This window comes from Solanum pennellii, chromosome 6, assembly GCF_001406875.1.
Source record: "Solanum pennellii chromosome 6, SPENNV200".
In the NCBI taxonomy this organism is placed as follows: Eukaryota; Viridiplantae; Streptophyta; class Magnoliopsida; order Solanales; family Solanaceae; genus Solanum; species Solanum pennellii.
This window is the reverse complement of record NC_028642.1, coordinates 23,156,478-23,180,176: the sequence shown is the minus strand read 5'-3', so window position 1 is coordinate 23,180,176 and position 23,699 is coordinate 23,156,478.

Below are 23,699 nucleotides of genomic sequence, written 5' to 3'. Positions count from 1 at the left end.
CCCCAGACATCAGAATGAATTAAGGTAAATGGCTTAGAAACATGAGTCGAACTGGGAGAATAAGAGTGTTTATGACTTTTTGCAAGTACACATGCTTCACAATCCAAAACAAAATCAATGTCCTTAAAAGAGGGAAATAATCGTTTAAGATAACCCAAAGACGGATGACCTAGCCGTCGGTGCCACATCCAGATTTGATATTCCGGCGACCCTTGAGCAAGAAAAGCGTTACCCTGTTGAGTCACCTCGTTCACATAGTATAGACCTCCTCGTTCAATACCACGACAAATGATCCGCCCCGTCTGAGCATCCTGTACAATACAATCAGAAGAAGTCATTAGAATTGTACAGTTTAGTTCCTTGGTTAATTGACTAACAGATAAAAGTTTGTGGGTAAGACTCGGAATTAAAAGACAATTTTTTAAATGAATTTCTGATGTAATATCTACATCTCTGGCCTGAGTAATTGGAATGAACTCCCCATTTGCAGTTTGAATCTTAGTACGGGTAGTTGATGTGGAGGAAAGAAAGTCGGATGGGTCGTATGACATAGTGTCCGTGGCCCCACAGTCAAAAATCCATTTGGACTTGTTGCACATGAGACCCACACTTTGATTTTTCGTGGGTTTATTGTATAATTGGGCTTCTGATTTGTGGGGCTTCTGATTTTTTAAAGGGAATAAAGGTTCTGATTTTTGAGGGCCTTTTATTTTTATCTTGTGGTCTTCATTTCTTCCCTCACCATCATTTCTAAAGGAAGATTCCTCTAGAACTCTCTCGTTCCTTCTTTCCGTCGATTCCTCTGTTTTCATCCATGGTTCACCAAAAAATTTGGTGAACCCATCCTTGCCACTCGTACCTGTTCGCCTGTCAGTGACAGTGGTTGATGAGTCCTCGCTGGTCGGTTCTCCTTCTCCGATGGCGGCGTTAGCCTTGCCGCCGGTCTTTGTCACCTTGGTGGCGGCTTTGCGCTGTCTTAGGTCCTCCCACCATTCCGGGTAGCCGATGAGCTTAAAACACCCTTCCTTGGTGTGTTTGGTTCCTCCGCAATGACTGCATTTAAGGTGAGTTTTATCCTCTCGCCGGGATGAAGAATCTGACCAGCGTTGAGTGACAAGACCACTTCCGATCTCTGAGGGACCTCGTCCCAGTGATGAGTTGCCGGTCATTATACCGCGACGAGCAATTTCTCGTCTGATAGTGGCATATGCGGCATCAATGGTTGGAAGGGGATCTAAATTCAGAATGTCCCGTTTTTCTTTGTCAAGTGAATCATTCACACCAGCCAAAAACTGATACAACCTTTGCCGTTGTATAAACGAGTTAAACAATGTGATATCCTCTGCACATTTCATCGGGTTAGGCATTCGTCTATCAATTTCTTTCCAGAGGGTATTTAATTTGCTAAAATACACCTCTATCGTGTCTATCCCTTGTTTCATAGAGGTTGCCTTTGTGTTCAGATCATAGATCTACAATTCATCTCTGCCGCTACTGAGTAGAGTTTCAATGCCTTTCCATAGATCTCGAGCAGTTTTATAGTCCAAGAACTGATTTACAAGGTCTCCGTCAATATTCTCGATGATCCATGAAAGGACCATCGAATCTTTTTGAGCCCATTGCTGGTACTCTGGATCGTCTGGTGAAACGGGGTTGACGATGATGTGATTGAGCCTTCCCCGGCCACCAATTGCTATCTGCATCAGTTTACACCATTTGGTGTAATTGGTAAAGTTCAGTTTTTCAGCGACTCGCATTGTTTGTGAAGTCCCTGGTTTGATGTTGGTTGAATTTTTGTTGAGTGTTTGAAACATTTGAAACAATTGTTGCATATGTTCCATAGAAATAAGTTGGTTTGGATTTTCCGGTGGGTTTTCCGGTGGGTTTTCCATTTCGGGTAGGTCACGGTAGATGATGAGTACGAAAAAACGTCGAAGATCGACCTTATGACTCTGATACCATGTTAAAATTACAGAAATAAAGAGAATAATTTTATGTTAATTTTCTGTGTATTACTCTTGTGAAATACTGTTACATTTATACAGGAAAGATGGAGATAAAAAAGGAAACGGATAAGGAAACAGCTATACAGGATATATATTACTAACATAATTAGTATATTCTGTTCCTATAATTACTCTGCTAAATATGGCTATTTTCTACAATTCCATTAACCTCATGGGTCAAGGAGCTAGTAAATGACTTAAAGTGAAAGTCCATAAGTTCAAGAAAAGGAAAACATCTACTAAAGTTTCACATGATGCTCATAAGGAACTCAAGGTTAATCTGTGTCGTTTCTGTAAATAATGAAGGGAACTATCAGAAAGATTGCCTGAAACGTAAAGCTTGGTTTGAAAAGAAAGGTACTTTTAGTGCCTTTATATGTTCCGAATCAAATTTAGTAGAAGTTCCTAATAATACTTGGGGACTTGATTCTGGTGCAAATATTTATGCATCTACTATGTCGCAGAGATTCACTATGATCTAAACTACGAATCCAAATAAAAAAATTCTTGTTCATGCAAAATCGCATGAAAGCTAAAATTGAAGGCATATGGACTTATTGTTTGATCTTGGAGACTGGACATCACCTTGATCTATTACAAACTTTTCTGTTCCTTCAGTTTCTAGGAATTTGTTTTAAATTTGGACATGGTTATTTCAATTTATATAAGAATACTATTTTTATGACTCTAGTGTTCTTATTAATGATTTATATAGATTGAAACTCGATAATAATTAGATGCAATTCACTAAATGAAAGTTCTGCTTATTTGTGGCTTAAATATTTGAGTTATGCATCCAAAGAAAGATTAAAAAGGTTAGTAAATAATGATATTCTTTCTAATTTGAATTTTATTGATCTTGATATATTCTTGGATTGCACTAAAGGAAAGCAAACCAAGCATATCAAGAATTGTGCAACAATGAACACTCAACTTCTTGAAGTTATACATACTGATATTTGCGGACCATTTGATGTTCCATCTTTTGGTGGAGAAAAATATTTTACCACCATTATCGATTATTCACATTAGATATTTATCTATTTGTTGAAAGAAAAATAAATCTCAAGAAGCAAAACGCTCTCAAAGTGTACCTTAAAGAGGTTGAAAGACAATTAGATAAGAAAGTGAAAATCATTAGATAAGATAGAGATGGTGAATATTATGGAAATTGCAACAAATCAGAACAATGTCTAGGTCCATTTGCAAAAATTCTTGAGAATGGTGAATACTTTAACAATAAATGTACCTACTTCTGCACCAATTCTTCTTGTTGAAGAACACTTTAACAATGTTGTACGATATTTGGGTGAAACACTTCAAGAAGAAACTAACTCACAAGTAGTGACGCAAATGAACCACAAACAATGTCATAATGAAAATCGACCATTATGTGATATAGTTGTAAGAGTTAGATTTTGACATTAGAACTAATAAAAATTTGATTTCACTTTCACAGACCACATAAAACAATGAGTTTGATAAATGAATTAATGTCATGAATAAAGAGTTAAAATCCATGGAATACAACAAAGTCTGAGATCTCGTTCAATTAACAAAATTTTTTAAAATTATCGAGTGTAGATGAGTCTTCAAGACCAAACATGATTCCAATGGTAATATTGAACGATACAAAGTCAGGCTTGTTGCCAAGAAATACATTAAAAAAAGAAGAAAAAAATAGAGGCATTGATTATAAAGAGACCGATTCACCGGTCTAAAAGAAAGACTCATTAAGAATTGTTTTGACTTTGGTAGCTCATTATGATTTAGAGTTACATTTAATAGATTTGAAAATGTCTTTCTTGATGTATATAATGAATTAAGATGTTTATATGGACCAACTAAGGGGTCTCGATATTAAAGGAAAAGATCAAACGGCGTGTAACCTAAATAAGTAAATATATGGACTTAAACAAGCCTCACAATAATGATATATAAAGTTTGATAATACTATAACATCTTTTGAATTTAATGTTACCAGTTTTAAAAAGATATCTTTTGAATTTTTGAAAATTACCGTTGATCAGTGCATATACCAAAAGATCAGCGGGAGTAAGTTCAAATTTTTAGTCTTGTACGTTAATGATATTTTACTTGTTGCTAATGATTTATGCATATTGCGTGAGACGAAAGACTTTCTTTCTCTCTATGAAATTTGAAATGGAAGATATGGGTGTGACATCCTATGTGATAGGGATAGAATATTCCGTGATAGATCACAAAGATTATTGAAACTATCTCAAAAAGACTTTATAGAAAGAGTTGTAGAGAGATTTAACATGAACAATTGTTCAACAAGAATAATTCCTATTAAAAAAATGGATAATTTAATTTCATGTTATGCCCAAAGAATGGTTTAGAATGAAAGAAAATGGTCTCAATTCCTTAATCTTCTAAGATTTGAAGTTTGATGTATGTTCAAACTTGCACAAGACCGTATATTAGCTTTATGATCGAAATACTTGGAAGATATCAAATTATCTCTGAAATTGATCGCTGAAAAGCTGCAAAGAAAGTTTATGGCATGTTATGGAGCCTTAATTCATGCATTATGGGTGCAGAACTTTATTTCAGGATTTGGGGTTGTCGACACAATTACCAAGTAGTTGAATAATACTGCAACAGTATTCTTTACCAAGAATGATAAGTACTCCAAATGTGCCTAACATATAGAATTAAAGTACTCTACTGTCAAGGAGGAAGTTCAGAAATAAAGAGTGTTACGTGAGAATATAAGAACTGATCTCATGATTGCGGATCTTTTAACAAAGTGCTTACAACCAAAGACATTTAAGAACATGTTCAAAGAATGGATCTTGGTTGTATATATGATTGATACATTTATGAATTTTCCCACTCTGAGCTCAAATTATTTGTTTTTGATATACATTAATGAATATCTTGTTTCTCATAATGGTGTACAAATTATTGTTTGAGAAATTATAAAATGAGTCTATGAGACATTATTATGGACCATAATGTTTATGTTTTACAACTTATGAACCTAGTATGATAAGTTGCTAATGAAGTATAATATATGGAAGGAAGTGTGTAATTAAAAATTTAGTAGAACCGTCATAACTAAAATTAGTAGTTTCTTATATTGTGGTATGTATGATGGACATTATAGAAGAGATCCATTGTATGCACAACTAATGTTTTATTAAATAATTATGTTATATGGTTATTGGACCAAGTGGGAGAATGTAAGAATTATTAATTATTCTTACTTATGGCCCAAGTTCACTTGTAACTCAAGTAATACCAAAAATAGTATTTAATAAAGAATAGATCTCGTCCGTCCATTGGTTACTTGATGGACGTACCAGACTAAATCATAACCTCTATAAATTGGTCCTTCCTCCACCCATTAGGGTCACCACAGATTCTCTACAACAATTCCATCACTGACGGTTGTGGTAACATAAAGTTAGGGCAAGGAGGTAGAAACAAATTTACGACTATTGCTTTCGCTTTTCTCTATGATGATGTCTTCCTCATCAGGTATGTTCCCTAATGATCTCTATGTAAGATTATCGTGTTCAAGATCCTGATATTATGTTATAAAATATTTAATCTTATATTAGATTCCACATTTCATTGGGGAATGAACTAGCGGTCTACTTATATGGATTTGAGTAAATCTCGTCTCAAAAACTAGCTTTTAGACTCGGGTTGCATATTTTTGCGAGACCAAATCTTAAGGACAAAGATTATGGATCAAAATAGTTCTAAAGTTTTATGTTGTCCATGCTTAGACTTCTAAAAAGGCTCTCTGGTTCTTAATCATCAAAGAGGTGTTATTACATAGTTGAATAACCAAATAACTCCTTTTAGAATTATTACTCAAACAAGAAACTCTTAAAATACAAATAGACAAATTGATGTTGATTTATGAACTTAAGAATAGTCAATAACCTTTTATAATATCAAGCTAGAATAAAAGATTTGAGAAGTACGACTGAGTAACTGAAATGGTACTATTTCATTACCAGAAAAATAGAGAAAATGAACTCAGGTGAGTAATTTAGTTTTAGTGGAAACAACTCTTAGAAAAATCATCTCAACCCCTCATATTCAATGTTTTTCTAAGTCACACCACTATCATGACTAGGGTACTAGTGCGTGAGCAAAATTGACCACTTAAACTACGGTATCTTATCAATAGTAACTCAAGATTAGATGTTGCACTGATCAATTTTGATATGAAAATGAACGACAAATAATTATTAAAAAAATCAAAAGAAACTCATTATTATTCTTATGGTTAACTTTGATAAGGCATGAAATTTATGGGGTATTACAACTGAAATGTATTGCTTATCCATTATTCAACCAACCTGCCGAGAAGCAAAGTGATGCATATATATCATACAACAGAAACTATTGAATGAGACGGAAAATACAAAAAAACAATATCTTTCTAATACAAATATACAATCTTTTACTCGAGACCTTCCAATTCAAAATCACACCCTCATTTTTTTTCAAACAATAATCATCATGACTCTTAATAGGGTAACATTAGCAATCAAACCTCAAAAACAAAGGAATCCACAAAAGAATTGAGCCAAATTTTTCCTCAAGAAACATTGAAAACAGTTCAACTATTGATAGTCTGAAAAACATCCCTTTACTTGATTAATTGAACTTAAATAAATAAATAAATAAATAATCTACCCAATCTTGCAACATTAGTGAAAGATGTTGGAGTAAATAGATAGGAAAACTTTTCAGAAGAAACCGAGAATGTATTCTGAAGTCTATTCTATTTTTCTGTATATGAAATCACAGGAAAGTACAGCTTTTTATAGACTTGAAAATAACAAACTACTAAGTCACTAAGTGACCACTACTTCCATTAACTAAACAAGTAATTATTAACCAAAACACAACTAAAAAGTTCTGCACCATGATCAACATATTTGCTAACAACTAGCCCTAGAATATAGGACACTACTAACAAACTTAATTGACCAGGTCATACTTTGAATCAGTCTTCAATATTCCCACTTGATTCAAAGTTACAGACACCAAGCAAAGCCCTCAATAGATAACTTGTCTGCTGCCAACGACTTTGTAAATATATCAGCCAATTGCTTATGAGTGCTATAATGCTTCAATACAATCTCCTCCTTTGCAACCAAATCACGAATGAAATAGAAGCGAACATCAATATGCTTCGTTCTACTATGAAAATTTGGATTCTTTGTCATGGAGATTGATGCTTTTTTCTCACAGTATATCTCTGTTGCACTTTTCTTGCTTATGCTGAAGTTCAACTAACATCCTTCTTAGCCAGATAGCTCGGCAAGCGGCTGAAATAGCTGCAATGTACTCAACTTCAGACGTGGATGAGGTTTTCGTAGCTTGCTTCTTTGAGTTCCAATTTATTACTCCTGACCCAAGAGTGAAAATATGTGTTGAAATGCTTCGTCTATCATCCAATGAACCAACATAATCACTATTAGCGAACCCACATAATCTAAAGTTAGAAACTTGTGAATACCAAATCCCATAGTCCATACTTCCAGCGACATAACATAAAACTCTTTTTGCTGCTCCAAAAATGAACTTTTGAAGGTTCTTGCATAAACCTGGATATAACACCAACAAAGAATGCAATACCGGGATGAGTATGGGTTAGAAAAATTAAACCTCCAACCATGCTTTTGAAACTTCTAGCATCGTCCATCTTTGCTCCATTCTTGAGCTGCATTTTTTCATCAACATTTATAGGTGTAGTAGAAGGCTTGCAATTAAGAAAATCAGACTTAGTGAGAAGGTCCTCGACATATCTCCTTTCTGAAAGAAATATTTCATCTTCAGCTTGATGGACTTGAAGTCGAAGAAAATAATGTAATAACCCCATATGTGACATCTCAAACTTATTCATCATTTGAGACTTAAATTCATCCACCGGAGAAATAGAAGAGCTAGAATAAATGATATCATCAACATAAAGGCAAACAATGATGAAATCATTACCTTTATTAGTTACATACAACGTTGGTTCATTCTCACTTCTTATATATCCCTTTTCCTGAAAATACCCATTGATTTCGCTATACCACGCTTGAGGGGCTTGCTTCAAACCATACAATGCCTTTTTTAGTCTATAGACCTTTGTTTCATCTCCCTTCTTTATAAAACCTTCTGGTTGTTCTACATAGAACTCTTCTTGTAGGTCTCCATCGAGAAATTCCGACTTGACATCAAATTGATAAACTAGCCATTGTGACTGTGCAGCCAATGCTAGAACAAGTCTAACAGTTTCAAATAGAGCAACCGGAGAAAATGTTTCTTCAAAATCAATACCATATATTGTGCATATCCTTTTGCCACTAGACGAGCTTTATGCTTCTGCAAGGTCCCATCAGCTGCAAACTTTGCCTTGAACACCCATTTCAAACCAATTCCATTTTTATCTTTTGATAATTCCATCATCACCCATGTGTCATTCTTTTCGATAGATTTCATTTCTTCTAACAACGCTCTTCGCCACTCTTCATTTTCAGTTTCTTCTCCATAATGTGTACGATCTGAAATAGCAAAAGAAAATTGACAAGTTGTATACATGTCATTGACGTACTTGGGGTTCAACTTTTTAAGCCTTGTTGATCTTCTTAATGGAATTGGCTCATCTGAAGACTCTTCAAGAGTAGTAGATGAAGAGTTTCTGCTCCCTGAAGTTGAAGAAAGTGAAGCTGGAGAAGTGGTACTAGAACCGACTGTTGTAGCTGTACGAGTTGGCTGCTAAATTGCATCAAAAGTGATTCCAGTGGGCATAGGAATCTGCTCTTGCATCTTATCGTTGCTTCCACTACAATTCCAGCTATCCCTTTCATCAGATGCTACATCCCTTCTAATTAAAATCTTTCTAGTAAGATGGTCATACAATTTATATTCTTTAGATTATGTGCAGTAACCAATAAATACACATTATTGAGATTTTTCATCCAACTTATGATGAAATTGGGAATTTACCAAAGCATAAGCAATACAACCAAAAATTCTTAAATAACTTACAATTGGTTTTCTACCCTTCCAAGATTCAAATGGAGTTTGATACATAACAACCTTTGTTGGAAACCGATTCAATAATTGGACTGATGTCGCTACAACTTCAGCTTAAAATTGATTCGGAACTCCCTTTGCTTGTAATATGCTTCTTGCCATCTCCACAACAGTGCAATTTTTTCGCTCAGCAACACCATTTTGTTTGGATTATAAGGTGTTGTCAACTCCCTATGAATGTCATTTTCCTCACAAAAGAGATTAAACTCCTTGGACAAGAATTCACCTCCTCTATTTGTGCGAAAAGTTTTTATGCACAGACCACTTTGCTTTTCAACTTGGGGTTTAACGCACTTAAGTTTTTGACATGTTTCTGATTTGGTTTCTTAAAAATATACCCAACTCATGAGACTATAATCATCAGAAAATAGTAGAAAATAACGACTCCCACCAGAAAATGTAGTATGCATAAGCCCACATAAATCAACATGTATTAATTCAAGACATTTTGAAGCCCTCCAAGCTTTTCCAACAGGAAAAGACTTCCTAGTTTGTATTCCATAAATGCACCCTTCACAAAATTCAATAGAATTATTTTTTGGTAGTCCAAGAACCATACCTTTGTCAACAAGAAATTTCAGGCCCTTTATATTGAAGTGACTATACCTCAAATGCCACAACTTCGACTCATCCTTTTCACTTTCACAACAAGCGCAAAACTTTTCATGGTAGAAATATCCAACGGAAACATCTTGTTTGGCGCCATACTGATGCGAACCTTTTTGCATGAATTCTTGTTTGTATTGACACAAGCATCGTCATCAAACCAAAGAGAATGCCCATCAGACATTAGTTTTCCAACACTCAACAAATTGTATCCTAAGTCAGGTACAAATTGAACGTTGTCCAACAGTTTTACTTTGTCATGGCTAGTGTTAATACCCACAGTGCCTTTTCCTTCAACCTGCATCTCTTTTGCGTTGCCAAGATACACCTTTTTCTTTTGCTTCTCATCTAGCTCTTGAAACTAAGATTTGGTGTGTGGCATATGATTTGAACAACCACTATCTACAAACTATACATCACTTGGCTTGTTATCTGTATCAATGCAAGTCATAAAGAGATAATTTTCTTCCTCATTTTCTTTATACCAGCAATTAGCCTTTATATGCCCAAAACTCTTACAATGATGACATTGAATGTCATTCTTTGTGTTACTTTGCTCATTGGACTGCCTATGCACATCATTCCTTCCTCTTCTTCTTCCATAGCCACGACCTCTACCACTACTGAATCCTCCTCTTCCTCGACCTCTTCTTGCTGGACCATTATTCTCACCATATTTGGTTGTTGCTTCCTTCACCTAGAATGCTTTATCTTCATTTTTTAATAAATCGATTGAGTCCGCCTCATGATCTTGAAGACATCCCATCAGTTCATCAAAGGAAAAAACTGATAGATCCTTAGACTTTTCCATAGCAGCGACTACATGATCAAATCTTGGAGTCAAGCTTCACAGTATCTTTTCTACAATCATTTGATCAGTAACTTTCTCGCCACATAATCAAATTTTTCTTACAATTGCCACTCCTCTGTACAAGAAATCAACAATTGATTCTCCATTTTTTTATCATCAAGGTTTCAAAGTCACGCTGAAGTGATTGCAATCTCACCGCAATGACTTTTGAAACACCTTGAAACTCCTTTACATAGTGGATCAAGCTTACTTTGATGTGGTTGCTGCTGTGATCCGTGAAAAGTGGCTATCACGATCTGCTTGCTGAATAAAAACTAGTGCTTTAGCATCTTTTTTCTTATTGTCTCGCAATCTATTTTCTTTGTTAGGATCTGCAAATCCTCATTCTACCAAATCCCAAAGCTCTTGAGATTTGAGTGTTATTTTCATACGAATACTCCAAAATTTATAGATTTCTCCCTTGAAGACAGGAATGAGTGGTTATGCCACACTCAACACATTGCTATTCTTTGCCATGGCTCTAATGCCAAAGATGTTGGAGTAAATAGGCAGGAAAACTTTTAAAAAGAAAAGTTGAAGTATTTTCTATATTTTTGTATATGAAATCACAGAAAAGTACAACTTTTTATAGACTTGAAAATAACAAACTACTAAGTCAATAAGTAACCACTACTTCCATTAACTAAACAAGTAATAACTAACCAAAACACAACTAGAAAGTACTGCGGCATGATCAACATATTTGCTAACAACTAGCCCTAGAATATAGGACACTACTAACAAAGTTAATTGACCAGGTCATACTTTGAATCAGTCTTCAATAAAATATTCCCTTAGATTCTCGTCAAGTTTAAGATATTTTGAACATTTCTCTCAACTTTTTATTAAGAGTTTTATGCTCCTACAAGAGTTTAAGACCACTTGTTATGTCATGTGACAGATTGGGGTTTATCTAAGTTTAGTTAGTCAAGTAGAGATATTTTTAAGACTATCAATAGTTCAGGAACGAGACTAACAATTTGCACTAAGTTGTGTTTTCAATACTTCTCACATACTTTTAATAATACATAGATAAACAAACATTATAGAAACAACTATATGAGTAGTGTGACCATACCTTTACCGTCAAAATGTTCCTATTAAGGTAATCTAATGATACCCACACACATCCTCAATCTAAGAAAGTAGAGAACTAGTGAACTCTCCCTATTAAGGAGTATTGTTATATCACTTGAATATGCTAATTCACTTAATACTTAAAGCTATCAATTGAATTATTATTAGTTTAAGCAAATTATTAAAAACTTCACATGCACAAAATAATTCCATAAGCTGATGTGTTAGAAAACCTTCAGTATCTAACTGCAAACATGCAAACTACAATTTCTAAACATTGAATAATTATTATAAGGTGAAACGTGAATGACACCTAGACAACGACAAGAAACATCAAATAGATATGGCTAGGAATCGTAAATTTTGGATCGCAGATTGATCCGACCCAAAGTTGTTTTAATAAAATGGATAAGTGATAATTTAAAAAGTGAGCGAGAACGGTTACTTAGTAAGTGCTCCTACGTATGTTAGGATCGAATCCACGCACACACACTTGATGAATGAAGAACACAAGAACTTTCAAGAGATCTAGAGAGATAAAGAGAAAAACCAATATTTCGTGGTAACACCTAGTGAGTAAACTTCCACGGCGGTGGGGTATATATATTAATAAGTTAGAGTATTTTTGGTTATAGAGAATAAATGGAGATTAAATAGTACAACCTAAAATTTAGTCAGTAAACAGTAATATATGAAAGTATATCAAATATTGATCAGGCTCCACAACCGAACAATTCTCCCACTTGAAGACTGATTCAGTCATCCAAAAAATACATTCTCAAAGAAAAAAAATCTCTTCATCATCAACATCTTTACCACACCGCAACATCTGTAGAAACAACTACAGAAGACCAACCGACGTTTTGCATAACCCCAGTTTCCCAACATCAACACATTTCGTCAACATGTCTTCCGGGTTCTTTGCACCTCTATCTTCTCCAAGCACATATCACCATCCTCCACTACCCTGTGAGTGAAATGGTATCGCCTTCTGATGTGCTTTGTCTTCGAATGATAGACTGGATTTTTCACCAAAACAAAGTGAAGTACTGGATGTACCTCTCAGATATCTCAGAAGCCACTTCACAGCTTCACAATGCTCTTTCCCTGGGTTCGCCATGTACAGGCCATAGCATACATCAAACTCCCAACTGCTGAAGCATATGGAACAAGTGCCATATGATCACGCTCCTCGGCAGTCTTGGGTGACTGCTCCTTTGACAATTTAAAGTGATTTGCCAATGGAGTAGTCCTGGGTTTAGCATCATTAACCCTGAATCTGCTCAGAACCTTCTCAATGTACAACTCCTGAGATAGATATAAAGTGCCAGCAGATCTATCCCGAGAAATATTAATCCCCAAAATCTGCTTTGCTGGACCCAAATCTTTCATCTCAAACGCTGCAGACAACGTTGTCTTCAGATTGTTAATCTCCCTCATACTAGATCCTGCAATCAACATATCATCCACATATAAGAGTAGAAAGACATATGAATCAGTGTATTTCTTGAAGTAACAACAAGGATCCTTTTCAGCTTTGCAGAATCCACTCTTGGTCATGAAGGAGTCAAACTTTTTGTACCACTGCCTTAGTGCTTGCTTTAGTCCATACAAGCTCCTGGTGAGCTTGCACACCATGTATTCCTTGCTTGGAACCAAAAATCCTTCCGGTTGTTGCATATAGATCTCTTTGTCCATATCTCTATGTAAAAACGATGTTTTTACATCCATTTGCTCTAGATGCAAATCCTACGATGCAACAATATTCAAAAAAATTCTAATAGAGGTTAACTTCACAACAGGAGAAAATACTTCAGCATAATCAATACCTTTCCTTTGTGAATATCCTTTAACCACTAAACGAGACTTGAACCTTCTTTTGCCATTTGGTTCAGTCTTGATTCTGAACACCCACTTGTTCAGCAAAGCTCTTTCCCTGCAGGTAACTCAGTCAATACCCATGTGTCGTTCTTGTCAAGTGACCTCATCTCATCATCCATGGCTTGCTCCTACTTGATCAAATCCTCCACCTGTAGGGCCTCATCAAAAGACTCTGGTTCCCCCTCATCAGTCAGCAATAGATAGTGTAATGAAGGTGAATACCTATTTGGTGCCCTGATGGTTCTGGATGATCTCCTTAACAACTGTTCAGGTGTAACTTTCTCCACTTCAGATTCTTCATTAGGATTTTGTTGAGTATCTGCTTCGACATCTACGGGGTTACTCTTCTCCAGCTCAACCTTAACTCCCACTTGCTTTGTAATCTCTAGAACCTTTTGATCTCTGTCCTTGTACAGGACAGACTCATCAAATGTCACGTCACAATATCTCAGGATCTTTCTGTTCTTGTCATCCCAAAACTTGTAACCAAACAAATAGAACCATAGCCTATAAAGTAACACTTCACAACCTTGGCATCAAGCTTGTCTCTCTTTTCTGGATCAACATGAACATAAGCAGCGCAACCAAAAGTCCTCAAGTGTGAGTACTTGAGTTTTTTACCTGTCCACACCTCCTCTGGAATCTTGAAACCTAAAGGAACTGATGGTCCCCGGTTGATCAAGTATGAAGCTGTGCTCACAACATCTGCCTAAAATGTTTTGGGCAGCCCATAGTGTATCCTCATACTCCTTGCACGCTCATTCAATGTTCTGTTCATCCTCTCAACAATTCCATTCTGCCTTGCCTTACCAGGAAATGTTCTCATCAATCTGATTCCCTCAGCTGCACAGAATGCCTTGAACTCTAATTTGTCATACTCTCCTCCATTGTCATACCTTAGGCATTTGACTTTCAAACCGGTCTGATTTTCAACTTCAGCTTTCCACTTCTTGAAAGTTGCAAACACATCTGACTTATGCTTCAAGAAGTAAACCCATACCTTCCTGCTAAAATCATCAATGAAGGTAACATAGAATTTAGATCCTCAAGTGATGATACTGGAGATGGTCCCCAAACATCGGTATGGACCATTTCCAATCGCACTTTCTTTGGCTCTCTAGTAGTCTTTGTGAAGCTTACTCTTTTCTGTTTACCCATAACCCAGCTCTCGCAAAGACCCATATCAACAGACTTCAGACCCTCTAATGCTCCTGTTGCAACTAGCATCTTCATTCCTTTAACATTCATGTGTCCAAGTCTGTTGTGCCACAGACATAAACCGGAAGCACCTTCAGCAACAGCGGCCATGTTAATACACCCTGCAGTGGTGTATAAGGTTCCAGTTTTGGTGCCACGAGCTACTACCACAACACCTTTTACAATCTTCCACGAACCTTTCCCAAACTCTGTTGCATATCTCGTGCTATTCAACTGACCAACAAAGATAAGATTTTTCTTGAGCACAGGAATATATTTGAAATCCTCCAATGTCCACTGGTTTCCCGAGGTGGTTTTTATGCAAACATCCCCCTTTCCTTCAATCTCTAAGGCTTTATTGTCAGCAAGATACACCCTTCCAAAATATCCAGATTTGAAATTTTAGAACAACTCCTTGCTTGGAGACGAATGGAAAGATGCACCAGAATCCAAAATCCATGATTCAACCAGGCTGTTTACACTAAGGATTAGAGCATCCCCAATGTCCTCTAATGAATTTACAGAATTATCTCATCTCGAGATTTCTGATTTTGTTTCTTCTTTGGCTTTGTACAGTTCGTCCGAAAGTGCCCTTTTCCTCCATAGTTCCAACAAGTCACGTTTGATCTGTTTGGAGATTTTCCTCGATTCTTTGATTTTTATCAACCATGTTGATTTTGTCCTTTCGTCTTACTTCTCCCCCTTCGATCAATGCTGAGAGCACTGCCTCATGAATCTCCCATTTCTCGTTTGCGAATACTTTCGCTAAGAACAACATCACGGATTTCATCAAACTTCAGTTTCTCAGATCCACGGGAACTGCTAATCGCAGCAACAACAGTATCCCAAGACTAAGGCAGACATAAGATCAAAATCAACACCTTAATTTCATCTTTGAAATTAATATCCACAGAATTGAGTTGACTCACAATCATATTGAACTCGTTTATATGATCAGAAAGAGATCCATTCTCAGACATCTGTAAATTGAACAATCTACGCATAAAATATACCTTGTTCATCGCCGATGGTTTTTCATACATGTTTGACAGTGCCTTCAACAGACCGGACGTAGTATTCTCCTTCACGATGTTGAACGCAACATTTCTTGACATTGTCAACTAGATCAACCCTAGAGCCTGGCGATCTTTGAGCTTCCACTTCTCCTCCTTCATGGATTCCGGCTTCATCCCGGTCAACGGTTCGTGAAGATCTTTCTGGTACAGATAATCTTCGATCTGCATCTTCCAGAAACTGAAATCGAATCCAACAAATTTCACGATTCCAAATATGATAGTACATCAAATATTAATCAAGCTCCACAACCTAACAACGTAATCAATCCTTTTTAAAAATATAAGTTTTACGCTCTTAGAAAGATGGAAGGAAAAGAAAAAGAACAAAATTCGACAAAGGTAACATCTTCTTCTCAGACGCTAAAGAAAAGGGGTATTTAGTTTGTGGAGTACAATCTTTATTTTTAGTGATATAAAGAAGGATCAATAGCAAGTCATTCAATTCGTGAAATTCATTCTTTTGCAATCAACAAAAAGTATACAAATCTTATACAAAATATTTTTTAAATCTTTCATTGACATCAGAACCATCATTAATTGCTCAATGACTATGTAGTATTCCTTGAAATTTTGTACTGATTGTGCGTTATAAAAAATCTTGTTGAAGATCATTATATCTTTTATGAAACAATGGCACATTTGAACTCATTTGAAAGAAGAAATAACGAAGCAAATCTAAGAACATACCTTCAATTCGTCAACCTGAAGTGCTTGTTTTTTTTTTTGTTGTTGTGGAATTACAAAAGGCGGTCATATTTTTTTTTGGCTTTGGATAGAGCATAATTTTTTTTCTCTGTCATTGTTCTTTTACGATGACGCATCTTTTTTGTCTTCATTTTTTGATTTTTTTTTTCTAAATATAAGACGATAAGTTGACTAAGATTAGAGTTGTGAAGTTGAAAAGGAGTACTATATTTTTTTGGGTTGAGTTTTTTGTTTATTTATTGGAAAAGGTCGAAGAAGAAAAACTTAAATACAATATCCTTTTAAAATAAGGAAACATGTACACATGTATTTAATATAGTACTATGGAAGCCTTGAGATTTTAAGAAAAAAATAACGTTGGTTGCTTCTTTTAGCAAGATATTTTCTCATTTAAAAATATTTTTGATGTCTAAATTGTACTTGTATAACGGATAGGAATTTTTTTTAAAAAAATTATCCAAGACATGTGAACTATGTAATAAATTTATTATTTTATTTGGATTTTCTCAAAAACCTTTTGGGTTATATACTTTGTAAGGAAAATTGTATATAATGACAAACTATTGATTCAAATTAAATGGTATAACCATACTTTAATTTAATTGTGTCTTGTAGCAAACTGTTTGCCAGTAGCCTCTCTCCCCCAAACTCTCGCTCGTCACCCTCCCTCTGTCGCTGCCTTTCTCGCTTTATACAATCAGAAATGCATAAATTGCGCTTCTATTTGTATAAAGCGAGAAAAAATTATATATATACACATGCAAATACATATATATTCGTCATAACACTTATAATTATACAATAAAATATTCCCCTGCCATCTCGTTTGCCTTTCTCTTTTTCTCGCTTCATACAAAATACAATGTATAATTTATGTTTGTATAAAGGGGGAGAGAGATCGATATTTAATATACAAACGTTTAATTTTGATTCAATCGTATATAAATTCAAATTTTATACAGATATACAAACACATGAAATCGAATTGAGAGGATGCCAACGATTTATACAAATGAGAGACTGGCAGTCATATATAAAAAATGGTATGTCAGTGAAATTATACAAATCTAAAAAAGGAGCCAGCGAATTATACAATTGCTTTTTTTGTATGTAAGTACAACAAATAGCCTAGTCATAACATGTTTGCTATGGAGCGCAATTATACAAACTTTGCTATAACATACAAATATACATTTTGTGTTTGCTATATGTGAAAGTTGGTCTACTTTGTATCTATTTTAACTGAAAAGAGCCAAAAATATCCTTATACTATAAGAAAAGGTTTAAATATACCCTTCATCAACCTATTTAGTTAAAAATACCCCTCAATCCACCTTTTTGACCCACTCTTACCCTTCAAACTAACAGAATTTTATTTAATTGATTTTATAATTGTTGTTATAATGATGTTGTATATTTTTATTTGCTGAAATTAGAATCCCACCTTTACTTCTTTATTTAATCCACCTCATAACCCAATCATGCATCAAATTAAAACTAAAACACCCACCCCTTTCATTCTGAAAACCAAAAAAATACTTGAGGAAGAGCCATTTCAGTTCTTCATGGACAGATTTCAAAGAAAAAAAGAAAAATCTATTACTCCAAAATTTCTATTTGCATAAAATTATTTATATAGTGTTTCCTAAATTCGTATACCTACCATTCATCTGAAACAAAGTACATTTCTTTAAATTACAAATTTGATTATATTTATCCTGCAACAATTGACCGTGGTTTGGGAACAATATCATCTAATGAGTATTAATTATAAATAAATTTCAATATTCAATTACCATAAATAATAAAGATAACTGTCAACTTTGATTTATTTGTCACAAAAATTTCTATCATGATCTGATCGACCATAAAAAAACAATCTAACAAAATTCAATTTTCATTAATATCAGAATTTGGTTAGACACAAATTAAAATGAAACAATGTTAGATTAAACTTTCAACAATAAGCTTTTGTATTTGTATTTGTATTGATTATAAACTTAAAATTCTAAAATAGTGTTACTTGCTAAAAGGCCGGATGCTTTAATTTGGTGCGCCATTAGGTCATGGGTTAGGTTTAATAAAGGGGTTAAGGTGGGATTCTAATTTCAGCAGATAAATCTGCCACATCATAATGATAATATTACTAAAATCAACCACTACAACATTTTAGGCCTCTAGCCACCCAAGAAAAGTGTTGCCTAAACTATGCAAACTTGTGGCCGTTGATAAAAGGCCACACTTTGACTTTAGGGCACGCTTTTCCGGGAGTGTCCAAAAGAAGTATTAGCTTAGAGTTTAGGAAACACTTTTCACGTGTTGCCTTATCAGCTACAGTTAAAAGCGTAGCCTAAAATATAAAAAGGCCACGCTTTTTCAACTACACTTAGAAGTGTTGTCTGCCAAGCTACACTTAAAAGCGTAGCCTAAAAGGCAAAAAAGGCTACACTTTTCCAGCTACGCTTAGAAGTGTTGTCTGATCAACTACACTTAACACTTTGTTTGGATCATTGTTATCCATTGTGTCATAATGTATTTTATTGAATTGTACTCTATTGTACTGTATTGTATGATAGATACAATATTTGGTTAGATTGTATTGTTTGTTGTTGTTTCGTAACATTTTAATTGTTTGATTTGATTGTATCGTACTATATTGTAATTTATAAATTTAATTAAATATCCTTAATTATTGTAGGGTAGGAGGTTTGATTAGGTTTAAATAATTAAGGTAAAGGGTGAAATAGTATTTTAAAATATTATGTAAAGATATAATTGGAAAAAGAAATTAAGTAACAATGAGAACACACCAAATTGGTTGTTCCATAAAATAGGGGTTTTCATTGTTACGTAACAATGAAATTTAACAATACATTATAAGTAACAATCAAAACAAACATTGTAAGTATAGTAACGATACAATACAATACAATGAATAATGATGATCCAAACATAGTGTAAAAGCATAGCCTAAAAGGTTAAAAGGCTACACTTTTGCTACTACGATTAGAAGTGTTACCTCTTCAGCTACGCTTAAAAGTGTCGCCTTACTAGCTACACTTTCAAGTGTGGCCTTTTCTTCCATATTGCCCACAATTTGAAAGTGTTGCATTTTATATATACATACCACAATATATAGTCCTATGGCTACACTTTTAAGTTTGGTAAGCTATAAAATATTTATATGCCATAATTTCTAATTAGAAACACCAATATTGTTTTTTAATAAATAATCTCAAGCACCAAATAGCTAATAAGTAGTTCAAATATATAAATTTGCAATAAACTTCAAAAGATAGTCTTGTGTACATACACATACTTATAAAACAATTTTCTAAATATATGTGTACACGTGAATAGTTCAAAAAGTATTCAAACATTTGCAATAGTTCAAAAACTATTCATTGATCATCCACTTTAACTTCAATGAGATCAAATTATCTTGTGGGGATCCTTCAAATTTGAGCACCTATATTCCCCTTTAAACATTTAAAATGAAATATAATGAATAATCAAAACAAACCAAAAAATCAGATTGCAAAAGTTTGTATTAGTTAACTTTAAGAAAACATTAATAATTCACTATAAGAAGAACTAAGCCGTCAACACCTATAATTCACTTTATAGATTCGTACCATTTCAGAAGAGCAAAGCTGACAATTAAACAACACGAATACTTATTTTCTCAGAGTTTGGGGCTTCAACATTTCAAAAGAACAAAACTGATAATTATACAACACCAATACTTACTCTCTGGATTACGTTCCCAGACTTCTACCTTTAGCATTTCAAAACACCATGGTGTATAAAACGATGGTAATCCAAATCTTAGATGAAACAACAAGAATTGTGCACTATATGACTCAATGGATGAAAAAACAGAGAGTCACAAAACACATAGAAAATTAACATAATAGATCAACAATGACCCAAAAACATGTAGGAAAGATCAACCGGGACCTAAAAACAGCTGACCATGAAGATCACTGGCAGACCCAAAAAAGGAAGCAAACGAGACGCCAAGAACAACATCATGCTAAGACCATATGGAGACCTTTCTCACCCCAGCAGAAGGATTGAAATGATAATATGCAACAAGCACCAGCACTACCAGGTATGTTATCTACAATTCACACACATAATATTTATACTAACCTAGATATGCAGGAACATCCAGTCCAGGATACTGCTATGGAGGGCACCAGTAGAATTGCAACAGATCATGGAACCCAAATATTTCAAGAGTAAAAAAGTGAGTCATCTCTATCAGACACTCAAAATAAATTACTATGCAAAAGGTACAAGTCAAAACCAACTAAAATAACAAGATCATAGGTATTGACTCGATGCTCTCAATACCCCATCACCACCATGTTATTGATGTTGATGTTGGTCTTACTGATGAAGTTCATGGAGGTATGAATGGGAGGTGTCAGGAGAAAACCACTATCTTGCAGGAAGGGGTTACCAAAGGGGGGCACTTGACTCATGCTTAACATGAGATTGATCACACTAACCATAGACATGACCTTAGAGCCCCTGCTACCACTACTTCAAGACAACCAGCCAGAATTTTCCGAAAAATCACAGCCAAATGCAAAGTGCAGATACTGGTCAGTTACAGGAAAATTCAGGGTATTGACATCAGTCTAGTAAATTGTGATACTATCCAAAGCAAGAGGTTGAAATACTAGCATTCCAGAGTAAGTCAAGCAAGACAGAGCTCTATGTAAGATTTATCAAGTAAAGCCATTCTAAGAAATGACAAGAAACATATAGTAAAGAAACATATTTGGAGATACTCAAACTTGTCCTCCTTATAGTTCTCCACAAACGCCTTACCATTTTCTAGGTCAAAGTTCAGGACCACGAAAAATTGTGAAACTTTTTCTAGTAGAAGTACAAGATGGGACAAAGTTGTGTTATCAATAATTTCCAGAATTTCTATCACTATAAAGAAGAGAGAGAGAGAGAAAAGAGTTAAGAACCAAAAAAATACCTTTTGAAGAATTGGATCATGAGTTGACCCTTAAGAATTTTGAATATTTCGGCCTCTCAGAGCTTGTGCGCTACTTTCATCAACCGGTGAAACAAGGTTAGATCCAACAACCCTTGGTATATCTTGAACATTCAATCCAGGGTTGTTTTGCAGCAATTGACTAAAAAAAATATCGCATTTCATCTCTCATTTCATTCATTTCTTCCTTCAGAGAACTGAATCATTAGCATGCTTTTTATTTTATCTTGTTAATTTTCTCAACTTTTTTCAGAGAACTTGTTGATCTTCCATAGCACCTAAGTCGTCCAGGCTTCTCCTTTCAAAACACTGCCCTGAAGGCATCATCAACTGTTTCTCCGGAATTTTGACGATTTTGAAGTTCAGCCTATGCAGATAACATAGCATATGCAGAAAAGTCACTGATAGTCCATATAAGAGTTGCTCGCATTGGAAAAGTTTGATTTCTTGAAGCATCATATGTTTCAACCCCAAAATCCCACAATTATTTTAACTCATCTATCAATGGTTGTAAGTAAATATCAATATCATTTCCATGTGATTGCGGCCCAGGTTTAAGTAAAGGAAGTATAGAATATTCAAATTTCATGCACATCCAAGGCGACAAATTATACACCATCAACATAACTGGCCATGTGCTATGTGATATACTCATGGTTCGAAATGGATTGAACCCATCACTTGACAAACCAAGTCTCACATCGCGACAATCTAGTGTAAAATCTGGATGCAACCTATCAAAATCTTTCCATGCTAGACCATCAGCAGGATGCCTTAACTTTTCATCTTTGGAACGCTCCTCCTCATGCCACCTCAAAGAATATGCCGTCTTTGAGCACATAAATAACCTTTTGAGTCTAGGAATTATGGAAAGTGTCTCAAATTCTTTGCTAAAACTTGATGTTGTTTTTTTGAAGGCTCAAGTTTACTATTAACTTCAGGAGATTTAATATATCGTGAAGCTCCACAAGTATGACAAAATTCATCATCTTTATGATCATTCCTGAACAACATGCAATCATTGGGACATGAATCAATTTTCTCATAATCAAGACCAAGATTCTTAACCATATATTTGGTTTTATCGTAAGAAGAAGGAATATTCAACTAGGAAATTGCCTCTTTTAATAACTCTAAAAGAGAAGTGAATGATTCATTGCTCCATCCATGTAGACACTTCAGCAAGTATAAATGAAGTGTGAATGATAATTTAGAGAATCTTGTAGTACAACAAGGATATAATTCTTGGCTTGCCTCTTCAACTAAGTTAAAGAATTTCTTGGCATCTTCATTTGGACCATCATAAAATCCTTCAGTCTGTGCAACATCTCTAAATTAATCATTCAACAACCCATCTATATCATCATGCGAGCAATCCATATCATCATCAACATTAAAATTGATATCTCATTCCCCGTGATTGATCCATCTAGTATAGCCTTTAATAAATCCATTGTTATTAAATGATCATACACTACATTCCTTCCAGTCCAATGAATATTACAACATTTTGCACATGGACACTGAATATCCTCCCCTTGAGGATCTCTGATATACCGTGGTTTCACGGTATTATTAATACTTTTTCCTTAAGTTTAGTGTGTCCAAAATCCTTTTTTTTTGCTAAATTTTATATAATTTTTCCTTATTTGCAGGAAATCTGTCCAAAGATGAATGCGGAGGTTTTTGAGCGAAGAAATGTAGAAGAGACCACCTACGGAGCTTGTGACGGTCGGTCATGCTGGTGACGGTCCGTAGGTGGCAGCGTAGTGCAACTGCTAAAGGAAGATGGGGAAGTCTGACCAAGTGTGGGGTTGAGGAGCTTATGACGGTCCGTCGTGTCCATGACGGTCCGTTCTGCAGGTTCGTCGTGAAGTTCAGAGAAGTAATCCCAGTACCCATATTCCAAGAGTTCAAGTATTTTCGAACGGAGACCCTCGACGGACCGTTGTGCCTGTGATGATCCGTCATATTTGCAGTCGAGGGTAATGAAGAGAGAAGCAGAACAAATTGCACAAGTATGGGACGAAGGAGTCCATGACAGTCCGTCGTGACCACGACGATCCGTCGCGAGGTCCGTCGACCCAACCGCGTTTTGACAAATTTCCAGCAAATAGAATCCTTGTTTAATTAGGTTTTTATTTTCTATAAATAGTTCGAAAAACCTCGTTTTTGAGGTTAGACTCTGTATTATGAGGTTAGAC